This window comes from Netta rufina, assembly GCF_964035555.1.
Source record: "Netta rufina genome assembly, chromosome: 4".
NCBI lineage: Eukaryota > Metazoa > Chordata > Aves > Anseriformes > Anatidae > Netta > Netta rufina.
In genome coordinates this window covers 39103451-39117335 of record NC_140127.1, presented here as the reverse complement: position 1 = coordinate 39117335, position 13885 = coordinate 39103451, and positions in this window count along the sequence as shown.

Sequence of the window (13885 nt, the reverse complement as noted above, 5' to 3'; positions counted from 1 at the left end):
AGCTCGAGCTGAGAGAAGCGGACCTGTGCACACAACTGCCTCTCGCTGGTAAGCAGTTGCGCATTATGGGGAATAATACGTCCTTAGGAACAAAGACTGTCCTGGTAACCTTACAGCTTATTCTCCTTATTAACAATCGGACAGTTTATGAGCCTGAAAAATGGGACCAAACTGAGGTCAAGGTGTGGGACTCTGCAGCTAAAAACGACAAGGTTGCAGTGGGCTTGCTCGGCACCTGGCGAGCAGTCTCTGAGGCCTTAAAGAGCCATGTGGAGCCACAATCACAAACGTGTGGCTTGCCAGATAGTGAGGGAGCTGCGGGCTCCTTTACTGATCCGACTGCTACGCCATGGGCCCCTCTGCTGCTACTGCCATCGAAGGCTTTTGCTGTTACGCCCCCTGCTGACCTGTACGTGCCTTTTGGCCCAGGCCTCTTGGCCTTCACAAGGAGATGGATATGTTTTTCTTCAATCTGGGAAGAATGGGATACATAAGGCCTGAAGCAAGAAAAGGAATGGAAAATGGAGACTGTTAAGTTATGGAACTTAAAGGATCGTTTGTTACCTATCCTGATTGTACATATGTATAGGCATACTTGTGTTTAGTGTGTAAAGAAATGTTCTATATGTTTAGAAAGTTTGATGTTTGTGTGTGCATGTTGGTGAAGCGTAGACTCCCCGCATACCCAGCGCTGTTTACTTGCCTTTTATAAATATTCATTTATGTTACTAAATTCGGAGTTGAGACTTCATTTATAACACTTAGGAAAATGAGTTGCTTAGTAAAGTAACTACAAAATACAAATACTTAAGTTGTCGTGTGTTTCTTAACTTCTTAACAGGTCTTTCTGTATTTGTCTATATAAACAAATTTATGTATGTATGATTTCAGAGGATGACATAATACACTTTGAAAACTTTTTTTTTTTTTTTAATAATTGAAAAAATATTCTATTGTGGTTGTTTCTAAAGTTTTTGTAAAAACTTGACTTGTAGTTACTTTGCTCAGTATTTTCTCAAAGGAAATAATCTTTGAAGAACCTGTTAGCCAGCTTTTAGTAAGTTGTAATAATGTGTTATAAGTGTTGTTGACCAATATTTCTGTAACCAATTGGAAGTAAACTTATCCATAAAAGACAAATAAAAGTTTACTAAGGCTAATCTGCATCTGGAATCTGAATTTACATGATGGTTTTTGAATTATTTACGCTGAAAGGTAGCATCTTCTGGGCTATGATTTTTGCTTTTCGTAACAGTTTGTAAGTTGTGCTATCAACTGGATTTTGACACATCTAGACTTTTGGGTTGGTTAAGAAGTCTGTCTGATATCATTGACCTTATGTAAGAGAGAAAGTGTCTATTTATGTTTTCTGAAAAGTTGTCTTTCTTAAACTGTTGTAGTTGTTTAGTACCTTTAGAGCAGCATAGAGAGAGTGCCAAAACTCTACTCCTGTGACAATTTTGTTAATTATGCTAGCTAAACAGATCTATCAAATTCCCAGGGAAAAATAAATAAATAAATATTTCACCAGCAGAATGCATATATTTTATTTACTTATTTATAATTTGATGTTGCATTTTCACTGTGTTCTTAAATCAAACGGAAGGGTGTCAGTATATCTGAAATTTCTTTATTTCCTGTAGCTCCTGGATGTTTGCTATTGTATAGCACCCAAGCACTAAGAAAACCAAGCCTCTGAGTACTTAGCTTTTAAATGGCTGTAATTTTCTTTTGCTAACTAGCAGAATAACCTTATCTACAGCTTTATCACAGTTAGTTTCAATCCAATTAATCTTCATCAATATTGTCACCCTTCACATCATCCTCTGGAAAACTTAAAAGGAAAATAGCTTAATTAGGAATAGCAATGGCATTTCACTTTCAGAAAGATGGAATGTTCAACACGCTGTGTTGAAACAACATCCTCTGATTAGAATAATTTATGTGGCAAACACTAAATAAATATGCATTCGAGGAAAGGGCTTTGTGTAACCAGTGTACATAGAGCTATGTTCTCTTGTGCTCATGAATTAGAAAATTGTAATTAGTAACAACTAATATTCTTATACTCTTATGTAAGAAAGTCAATATCTTTTGATACGAGATGTACAGGTGACACAAATTTTATTATAGAATGGGATTTGATAACATGCCTATCCTGTCATGGTTGCCTTTTTCTGCTTCATGTTGATTGTGTTCACAATTATATCAATGACTTTTCTTTGGCTTTTGTGGAAGACTAAACATTTCATGATGTTCTTGACTCTTCACCCTGCATGATTATGAATACTGTCCCCATACTACACTCAGAGATGAAAAGGCAACATTTTTCATTTGTAATGTTCAAGGTACGCATACATCCTTTTAAATAGGGAACATGTTATACTTGATTACATTAGCAAAGAAGATGTGCAAAGGCAGAATGTTTCATCAGAAATGGCATTGTGGAGAGAGATAAGATCACTTTTAAGATGTATAACATTTGATAATTACAAGAATTTATGGAGTGTGACATAATATTTTTATGAAATTTAGAATTTAGATTTAAATTGCTGACTGCCCTAAAACATCAGGGATTTTCTATAAAATCTATTTCCTTTTACAGATTTGGCTGAATGGTTCTCAGAGAATTCTTACCAGAAAATGATTCTGTCAAGTTCCTGGTAATGTTTTGTTGAACTATGGAATCCTTTTACAAAAAAAAAGAGAGATGACAACTAGTCTTGTCCGGTATTCTCCAAGCTCCCAGTAAGTACTATCAGGATTATTCAGGTGTGCATAAAATTACTTTGTTAATGCAAATCAGATCTGAGAAAGGTATGCTATAAGTTCTTTATATGGAAGTTATTTACTATTTCATCTGCTACTTGGAATTAAGGCTGTTTGTGAAGCATTATGTCAAGCAAGCTGTCAGTGTACTGTCTCCTTCAGGAAAAAGCAGGACTGTCACCTCTTGAAATGCGGCTGGCAGAGCACGAGGACACACTTTTTCCTATCGTTTCCTGGCTGTCATGAACTGGGTGGATTGATAATTAGTCTGAGAGTCCAAGTTATCAGACATTCAGCCTGAAAACGAGATTCATGTACATAATGTTCAATATTATTTTCTTGTATACTAACTTAATGACATATTTTGAGAAGGAAATAAAATTTCCTCTTTCTATTATTAATTCTCTTTGGAAAACTGTTTTTACCCTTGCAAAGTGCAATTCTGTAAAATTATAAGTTATAATAATGCAGGTCTTCAAAGTGTATGGATAAGAAGGGAAAGTTTCAGGACATAGAGAATCTCTAATAGGGTTCTGATTTTTTTTTTTTTTTGAGGGTAAGCAGAAAAAAAAAATAAAGATTATTATACATGTGTCTGGCCTCATTACATGTGTCAGGGAATCCCATATGATATTAGCAAAGCAAAGGATTTACCCTACTGAAGAGCTGAATTTGACGTTTTTGGTTTTTTTTAGTCTCGTATATCATATGTCAATCCCAAAATAAAGGTGTGCACTTGTCTTTCACTTTCTTAAGAAGGTGTATGATTGTGTATGATTTGAAACAGCATTCGTTTTCCAAATGAAGCAATTGAAGGAAGCTGAAGGCCCAATCTGTTTCATAGAGATGATAAGAAGGTGCTAATACAGAAATATGCCAGTAACTGGTCCAAGCTTAATACTGATGCAGAGGTGGCCAAATAATACTTGATATAGGCAGTGCAATAGAAAACACCACTTTCTTTTGCTATTACTTGCATATTCTGAAGTATTTCCTGTCAAGCGATGCCCATTATCTGAGATTACTTCTACTTCCATCACTTTTATGCTGCAAACTGCACAGCAAGCAAAGGTCAAAGTTAATTAGCTGGGGATGGGGGCTGTTTGTTTTCATCCTCACTAGAGCTTTTATTTTTATTTTTTTTGTAATTATGAATACAGAATAGGTAATGTTACAGACTGAATTCCTAATGAAAAAAAAAATACTGAATGGAAAGCAAATTTAAGGTGTTTCTTACATTGTCAAAGTTTTTATTCATTACTAGCCTGAAAGTTTAAACTGACTTCACAAAGAGACAAAAGAAACCTAATTCTTAATTTAAAGCCCTGAAAAGCTATGCTAAAACAATCATGAATTCAGTCTTTACAAGTAAGAATGGAGCTGGACAAATGTATAGAAAGCTAGAGAGAGAGGAAGTGGACTAATGATATGACTAATGAGAGTCATATTGTTAGTCTTGACACTGTCCTTCAAATGGACACAAACTGTTGGGAACTAATAAGGGTCCTGACAGCACGTGTGCGCACTTTCTCTCTCTCTTTGTATGTACATATATACATACACACACAAACACGTGTGTGTGTATATATATTTCTTTTATATACATATATATATATATATATATTTCTTTTATACATATATATATATATATATATAGTGTGTGTGTGTATAGTATCCCTTCTCTGTAGCCTCTATCTGGAGGTCTTGAATATTATTCTTTCTTCATCTTTTGCTTCTGTGCGGTTATTTTACAGTAACTGGGAGTCCAAGGGATCAACTTTCCAAATGTCATTATCAGTGTTCAGTTACCTAGCAAGCACAAATGTGAACTTCTTGAAACTAATGAGAACAGAGGATTTACAGCAAGAAAATCTGGGCACATTAATAAATGTTTCCCAGTTCTATTCCTTATTATACTTATAATAGGTATTGTGTGCTTTTCATGATACAGTAAAAAAGAATTGGTATCTGCAAACAAATTTTGCTAGTAATATGCATCTGTTACTAGGATGATGGGGTGCAATGTAAGCATACAGCTGGCTGGATTTTAAGCTCTTTGAGGAAAATCTATGTATGTGTACTGCTGGGTGAAGCCTGGAAATTTCAGAAATATAATCATATATTTTACCTAATTTCACACAAGCAAAACCCAAACGGAGCTAACTTTTTAAACACTAATAACTTCTTGGCTTCATCTAAAGTGGATCAAAGTGCTTAATATTTTAGTGATATCTGGTTTTAGTTGTAGCATTAAAAAAAAAAAAAAAAAAGAGGTTACTTTTTATACTTAGGTGTGTCCACAAAGTAGACACACCAAACAAACATTTCCCTGTTTCCTGTCAGTACGTTAAATGTTTCATAAGATTTTTCTTCTCCAAATAAGAATGTGTGCACATTTGTTTTTAAACATTGGAGCTGCCTTTGACTGATTTTAAAATAATGTCTTAATATCATCATGAGCACATTTTTCACCCAGTCCTTATTAAAGCTACACATTTCACAGCCACCAATTACAGGTTGGTGCTACATCCTTGACAGTTGTTTGAGAATAGTTTGAAGTAGTGAAGGTGAAATGTAATTAACAGTAGATATCACATAAATGCTTCGATCAATTTAAATTAGTCACTAGTAGGCCATGTATCACAGATTGAAGTGTGGTATTTAACAAGAAGAAAATCCTTGTTAATAATGTGGTCCTTTGCATATTAATCCATTGTTAGACTTTGTCTTAAATGCATGCATTGTTTGACTTGATTACAGTAGTCGGTATGAAAACATGAAATTTATTCTTTCCCTTCTTAGTATCTTTATCTGCAATGCTTGAAGTAGGCATTAGAATCATAAGGAAGGTTTCCCTAAAGACAAATTTCAGTTTCTTCAGAATGGTGTGTGGGCATAAATAAACATTCCTCTGTGTGTGTGCGTGTGTAGTATACACAGTATATACTAACTGTCAGGTTTTGATGTACTTTTTTCAACATGGGGCTTGAGATAGCAAGTGGAAGTGGTGTTTTAAATCTTTTGACAACAGTCACTTCTAGTTACTGTTTCCTTAACATGTGGCTTCAGACGGACAGACTGTTTTCCACAGAAGTTCTGCCTTTTAATGACATCAAATGAGTTAATATTTACTCCATTAGTTTCCCTGGTTGTACTTAATTGAGAGACATTATTCACTACATGTGGGATAATAAACATGCTATCCATGTGTAAAAATATTTAGTTTATCATCTTTTGACCAAACAAATAAAACATTAATGGTCAGATGTCAATCAGGAAATAATAGCTGAGATTCTTATAATTTTAGCAAGTTGTGTGCTTATACTTGATTAATTTTCATTATTTTTTATTTATTTTTTCCCTCAGTAAAAAGATTAAAGCATATCATGGACTTCTCATTTTTAGAACTTTTTTTTTTTCCATTAGCTTGACAACCTATATGTATGTTTTCTGGAAAAGGGTGTGTGTTGTTTTTAGGATGTGCGTTTAATGCCTCAGATACAATTTCAAAGGTATCAGAACTGAATATAACTGAATATAGATTTGGTTTTCTAAGACACAAACACCTGAAAATAAAAGGAGCTGGCTTAAATTAAATTGTCATTATTCTGTTACTTAAGGAAATGTGTTGAGTTCTTCTACCTTAGAACCACAAATATGGAATAGAAGCACTCCGCTACTTGTCCACATTTATGGTATATTTCCACATTTTTGGTTTGAAAACAGCTGTTTCTTTTAAGATTTATACTAAATAAATAGAAAAAGTAAATATTTTCTTGAATGTGTTTACATTAGGGTATCTGACAAAGTAAATAGAATTAGCTTGATCAATCTGTATGATGTTACAGGGAAGGAAAAACAAAAACTAACCAGTATATCACTACTAGCAGTGTGTTAGGCTTTCCTGTTTTTGTTAAGTATTCCAGAACAATGTAATCAATCAAAAAGTTTCCCATTCCACATGGATAAATGTTACCTTTTTAAGCATTGCTAAACACTTTGACATATTTGAAAAATTGAGTCCTAGATCCTAAAGGTTGTTTGTCACAGGAGAAAGAGAAAATATGCTCTGTGCATGTGAGAATGGCAAATAAAGACTGTAAAGATGATAAATCTTGAGTTGGATACATAAACTACTCAGATTCATAGTTCCCAACTTCATCACACACAGCTGTAGTTTAGTTTGGCCCTTACTGACATATAACTATATACAAAAGGGAAGTACTGGTCAGTAGATCATGTCTCAGGATGAAGCCTGATGAAGGAAACAGAGAAGAGAACAAATAGTACATACTACATTTTGAATGCAAGCCATGCTGAATCCTTATAATTATTTGTTGCTTTGATATTGGTGGATCTTTTGATTTGTATTTTTTCTGATTGTTTTCAAAGGCACACTAAGTAAGATAAAGCACGCCTTGAAACCATCCTCTCCCACAGCATTTAAATGATGACAGGCCTGTAAAATTTGTTGCACTAAAAATGTCTGAAGAACAGTCGAAGCCACTTGTTGATGCGATTAAAGCAATTTAATTCAAAAGAAACTTTCTAAAGGCTTCTTCTGACAGCTGGTAATTTCATACAACTTAGACAATAATATTACTTTATCCTAAATATTTTTGTGAGATTACTGTGAATTCTTACAATCCATTGAAGCTCTTCTAGGTTTTATAAAAACAAACTTTCTGTAATTCTGTGTTCTGTGCTGTATGTTGTGGTCATAGAATGTGGTATTGGTATGAAAGAAATAACTCAAATTTTGTCCTAACATGGAGGGGATTTTTTGTTGTTGTTGTGTCTGTGGATTTAATAATCCAACAAGAATTAATAATTTTACAGTGAGAGGTAGACAAAGCGATGCTTGTAAATCTCTATAGCATTTGATTATGAACTGATTTCAGCATTTGGCTTGCTTTAATTTTTTTTCAGTAATACATAATTATTTCTTCGTCAATAACTCTGCCGATGTTACTATATTAGATAAAGTCTTTATAATATTTTTCAAGGAAACTAGTTTGTATTAGAGGACATATCAGAGAAACCTTCAATTGTAATTTTCAACAACTGAACACTCTAATGACAGATTAGTAAAGGTGAAGGGAAGGGGCCCTGACAATTGGTTGTCACTGTGTACATTGCAAAGCAAAAAGCTCTTGCTGCTGCACTGAATTTTGCATAAAACCGTGACAGGAATTTTATTTCCCTGTTTCTGTAAGGAAAAGTTGCTTCTGCAAGAGACCAGGTGAGAAAGGTGTTTGGATGTTCGTGAACCACGTCTACCAGTCCATCCGGTTGGTAGCATGAGGACTGTGGGTGGAGGACTGGAGATGCTCAGGTTGTGTGCTTTGAGCTCCCACCTAATGTGAAGTGTTGGCCAGCCTCCTGCAGCATTGATCCTTGGTGAAACATTAGACACTTCGGATAAAGAAGCCTTGTCCACCGAGTCATCTGCTTAGATGTAAGGAGTGCTTCACTTGTTCCCCACTGAAACTGCAGCCTTTGCATAATAGCACATACTTTTCAGAGGACAAAGTATTCAATTATTTTGGTCTTTTTACTTTAATATGGAAGCACAGTAGTACAAAAATAAATTGAATGAGAAAAAGTCTGGACTGGTGTGAAAATTTAAGGTTCTGGAAATTTCAGATACAATGCCAAATAATGAGGAATGCTTGCACACTAACCTACTGTTAAATAATAGCTTTTACTTTTGGTTCCCTGGTATGTAAATGTCTTAAATTCCCTTGTTTTGTGTTAGTGCTATATAAGCATACTGTTATGCAAAATCTAGAGGATAAAATGTATTTTGTGACAAGGTAATAAACGTACTGTGCATCCATAAAATAGTTTAATTTATGGGCAAAAATACATTAATGTTCAAATACCATTCAGAAAATGCCAGTGTTTTTTTTTTTTTTTTTTTTTTTTTTTTTTTAATAACTTCAGCTACTTATGTGCTCTGTATGAATATTTTCATTGTTAAACCAACTCATAATCTTTGTGCAGGCCCTAAATAGTCTGAGAAATAATTACAGCTCGATATAGCTCTTGAAAGTGAAGAGTTGTGTAAGGGGAAAAATTGTGACTATCAACTCTGAAGCCTATACCTTTAACTCCGGACAAAGAAAGCAATCTACTGAATTGAGTGGTCTCAGTTATTTTTATATGAAAGCATATATTGCCTATAAAGTGAATTTTAAAATGTCAGTTTTTATCTTGTGTCATATTTGCAGCACATAGATCATGTTAGTACAGAGCACTCTCAACAACAGACCTGAACACGCGCCCAGGTCTTCAAATGATGCAGGGCAGATGTTATCTTTGCTAATCTCAACTCTTCCATAGATGAGTTTTTAATTAAATTATCTTTCCTGATGATCTATCCCATATATTTGTTGCCTATAAAACTAAAATGCATGTGTGGTAGGGTGGGCGAAACAAACATTTTTATTAGGAAACCACATTAGAAATTAGTGTGTTAACTGGATATCCTAGTTTAATTGACAGTGTTTTAATTTACAGCTGTTGAAATTAATCTGCCATATTTGAATTTGAATCTGCATTTAAATATACTTTTTCATGAAATTGAGGTAGCAATTGCCAAAGAGAAATAGATTTTGCTAAAGTAAATGCAGAGGGATTTTTATTTTTTTCCTTTTTTAAGTCTGGGAAAGACAGAACTCAATCCTAGCTTATCTATATAAGTTTATATAAGCCACATAGCATAAGAAGCTATTAATATTCAAGAGTTATTAGTACAAATCCCTTTATAAAGCAGCCTTACTTTAGCTTTTGAGTGACATTGCAACATTGTTTTTCAATGAGACTGTCCTTGAGAGTCAACAAACTCTATTTCACTAAGAGGGTTAATTAAGGTCAAGTTTATAATGGGGTAGAAAGAGGCACAGACTGAAGCAGCCGTATATCAGATTGAGATTTCAAGGTCTCTGCAATGCATTAATAACTGTGAGGCTGGCTAATGTGGGTGGCATAACATGTTCTATAGCAAAAAATGCTGGTAGCAAACCTGGAAAATCAAATACAGTTCTTTGCACTGAGGCTTTTTTTTTTTTTTTTTTTTTTCTTCTTGACGGTGTTTTTCATTGGAAAACTCCTGCTAGTTTCTAAACTCCTTTATTTCTAAGGGATTGTACCAGATCAGAGAGCAGAGTTGTTGGTCAGCAAGTTTCCCTGGGTTCGTCCAGGTTATGGGAAAAGCATCATCTCTGTGTTGCCTAACCTGCAGGTTCTTCAGATCTAGCAGATCTGGTTCTCTCAAGGATGTGGTGCTCTCTGTAATATCTATGCATGGATTTTTTTTCCCTCTTTTTTTTCGAGCATAAATTTCAAGGGGTTAACCCCCCCCCAACACACTTCCATGATGGTGAGGTGCCATATGGGCAATACACTGTCTGCAAACAAGAGCGAGTGAGGCTGGAGCCACTGGCGAGGGGCAGCGGCATCATTCTCAAGATCAAGCAGCAGCCTCTGCAGCTCCTGCTGATGGACAAACAAACTGTGTGCCAGTGTGTGTGTCTGGTCCAGCTCCGGGGAAGCAGCTTTTCTTGGAACGCATGAACCAAGCCAGTCTAGGTGCTGTGAGACAGCAGGGAGAGGAGAGGCTATGTTAATATGGAGGGGGAGAGAGGCAGAGGAAGGGAGGGTGTGACTTTTCCATGTGTGTATATTTTTTGTCTGTTATAGGTAAATATAGGGCAGTATTTTATTTTCCTCCAGATAAAGTCCTCACTGGTGCTAGGGGAGTTGTTAATCACTTCCATGGTGCCTTTTGTAAAATTATTTGTGCTGGCAGTTTTCAACAAAAGTCATCCAAATCTATTGCTTCAGTTTCTGGAAATTTATATTGTGGTATTTTTGTAGTTTTTATGGATCTGAGGTAATAAGGACAAAACTTTTAACTCTTATTAAGTAAAAAAGTGTCATTAAAAAAAAAATACAGCTGTCAGGGAGAAATGGAAGAGCACAATTGTTGTATGGCTTACAAAGCAGTGAGAGCTTTCTCCTTCAATCAAATAGTTATTCCAAGAAGTTCAGACTATGACAGCAGCTCTAAAACAAGATGTTTAATTTCTCTTTGGGGGCACATTTGTCACAGGCTAACATTCTTTTGCATAGTGTAAAGAAAGCTTTTCAGATTGTTTTCAGCTGTCCTTGTTACAACTCTCAATTTCACAGAGGTTGTCCTGCCTGATTCCTGCTTAGGGGTGGTGGTGTGTGCCTTGCTGGTTTAGATCTCTAAACAGAACAAGCTTCTTCAAGCGTTATCACATTGGATTTAAGACTTTTATTGTTCATTTAAGTTGTTCATGTACATTACACAGCTCAATATTATGAAATATTTTTGCAGCAGAAGAGTAAAGTCAGTGAAGGAAATAACTCTTACCAGCTTTACTATGGGAACTACCATATCGTTAGACTTGGCTTGTCTTTTCTATCCAAACTCCCGGTCTTCACTCAGTTTTGAAAATTCAAATATTCAGGGGAATGTGTATGTCTAATCAACATCAAGATCTACAGGGTATTTCTCTGTCATTAAAGAAGTGAATTGTCAGGAGACCACACCAAATTTCTTAGTTTCTATTCCAAGCTGTAGAGAAACAATGATAGACTCAGACCTGTTTTCTCCTGTCTTGCAGTATGAAATCATTGTCTCTTGCCAATCCTCAGCTGCTGCTCATTTTATTTGCCAAGCCTTTGCCCACAGTCCTAGTTTATTTCTTCAGTATTCTCTTGAGGATTATTCCTTCTCTGCATGGCTAGCATCCTCATAAATCCAGACCCTGCCCTTCCTGTGCATGAGACCTTCTGAACCTGTCTCACTCCTGGCCTTGTCTGTCTGTAACTCTGGCTGCTTCCATCTTCCTCCTGTGTGCCGGGCAGGCAGCGAGCAGGGAAGGAGGGGAGCTCTGTTGTCAGCTACAGTGCTTTGTGCCACAGTGGCATCTAGCTGCAGCAGTTACAGATAAAATATCACACGGTTCGTGCAGTCCTGGTTTGGAGCAGGTCAGTGCAGATGGGCTCTTTAGAGAATTCATCTGCCAAAATGCTGAGCATATGCAAAGTATGATCAAAGTCTAAGGATGGCTTTAAAATTTTCTTTTTCCTGCATCCAGCAAAGAGGAGCCCTTGTAGCAATAGACAATGCCAAGAGAGTTTCAAGTCCCTGCTGAAAAACTGGAGATGCTAAAGCTTTTGAAGGAATTGGCTACAAAATTGTTTATGTATTTAAAACAGTTTCACACACTAAATTAGTCTTGGAACTAGTTTAAGATTTTTTATTATTATTTTTATTTTATTTTACTTTATTTTATTTTTGCTAAAGCCTTGTAAAATAGCAGCACAAGGTAAATTCTCCCAAGTAAATATTGGGGACTGAGTGGTATGAGCTCTCCCTAGAGAAATGAGGAAAAAAAGTTTTAGCAACTAAAACCACAGGAGAACTGTTGAAGATTTCTTCGACTGACTTTCTGTTTGTATCATCTGGCATATGTTTTGTCCACATTTATTTTATACTGTGAGTTTACATATAGGTCTTCAACCAAAATATGTTTTACACATATTCATATTTTAGCAACAAAGCAAGTTAAGACAATAAACACAAATTTTCCTTAGGTTCAAACCTGCAAGGTTTTCTTAGCACACCCAACTTCTGTGAATTGCTGCTGACTCTGAAGAAATTATGAGCTTGTGCTTGGTTTTTCCTATTGGAGAGAAGTCCACTCAGGTCATTTTGGCTTCTCAGCTGCATAAAGATACTGCAGGTATGTAACTGTTTACAATGCTAGTTTTCACCAAACCTTGAGTGCTGTGCAAGCTTGCTATTCGTTTGTAAGTTAATCTTACTTTTGTAATGTTTTCCTTGTAATTGTGCAAGTAGATCAAAACCTGAAATCACTGTGTGCAAAGAGATGTGAGATACACATGCAAGTGAAAACATTTTTACATTTAAAATAATCTCCAGGTGGTTTTTATTTTATGCCACCTAGATAAAACTGGAAACTTGAATAGACTATGAAGGAAAGAAGGTGTTTTTATAATACCCATGCATACTCTCCTGGTATTTATCATAGAGGATGCTGCAACACTGAGCAGGGCATTATTGTGCCACAAAAGCCAGCCACAGGGAACTGCTATACACGGCACGCAGGTAGCGGGACTTTTCTGTTGAAATGCATTCTTCAGTGTATTCTGGGGCATTTAGTAGTTTCTAATGGTAATAACCTTATCCAATTAAAAAAAAAAAAAAAGTTCATTTTTAATGTGGTGACAATTTTGTGACATTTGTTTGACAAGCTCCTTTGATCATGAGCTGAAACTAGGACTGAGGAAACCTCAAAACACATTTTTGTATTGCGCTGCATCCACAGAGACAGGGGGACTGACATTGTACCTTGTCAGAACAATCCTTTGGTATTCTTTACACACGGTATTTATGTATTTCTAATTTGTTTTGCAAGAGTTTAGTTTTAATTAAAATTTTAACATTATAAAATCAATGATTTAGTTTCAGGGCTCTGGAGCAGAATGAGAATTTTTTAATAAGCTTTTGCATTTCTTATAGGAGGAAATTAAAGTTACAGTTTACCATACACAGTGCTTTCTTCCTTTCCTTCTTTCTTTTAATTGAAATTACTAAATTAAGACTACATACAGCTCAGACTGGATTAAGAGAGAAAGCTGTGTCTCTTCACAGTACTAGCCTGTGACCAACTGAATGAAGGAAGTCTATAAGAAGCAGAGAGGGAAAGGGTGATGCAGTATGTATCTTTGCACCCCAGTATTTCTCCCTCATTTTATTTCTTCTTATGGATAAAAATGTGGTATGGTGATTAGATTAGCTTTCCCCCATCTGTTTGGAGGTAAGTCAATGGCTCACTCTTATGCCAGTAGTATCAGCAGGACCTGACAAAGTAATGGAAACTAGCCCAATCTAAGTTCTCTGTTGCTTTTCTCAGCTACACTGAATAAGCTGTCTTTTTTTTGCTCTTCTCATTCCCACCTTTACAACAAATGTCTTACACAACTGCTGCCCAACTGTATTTTCACAAATAATACTATTTGTGGTTTATTATTTACCCAAGTTTTAAAAAGGTGA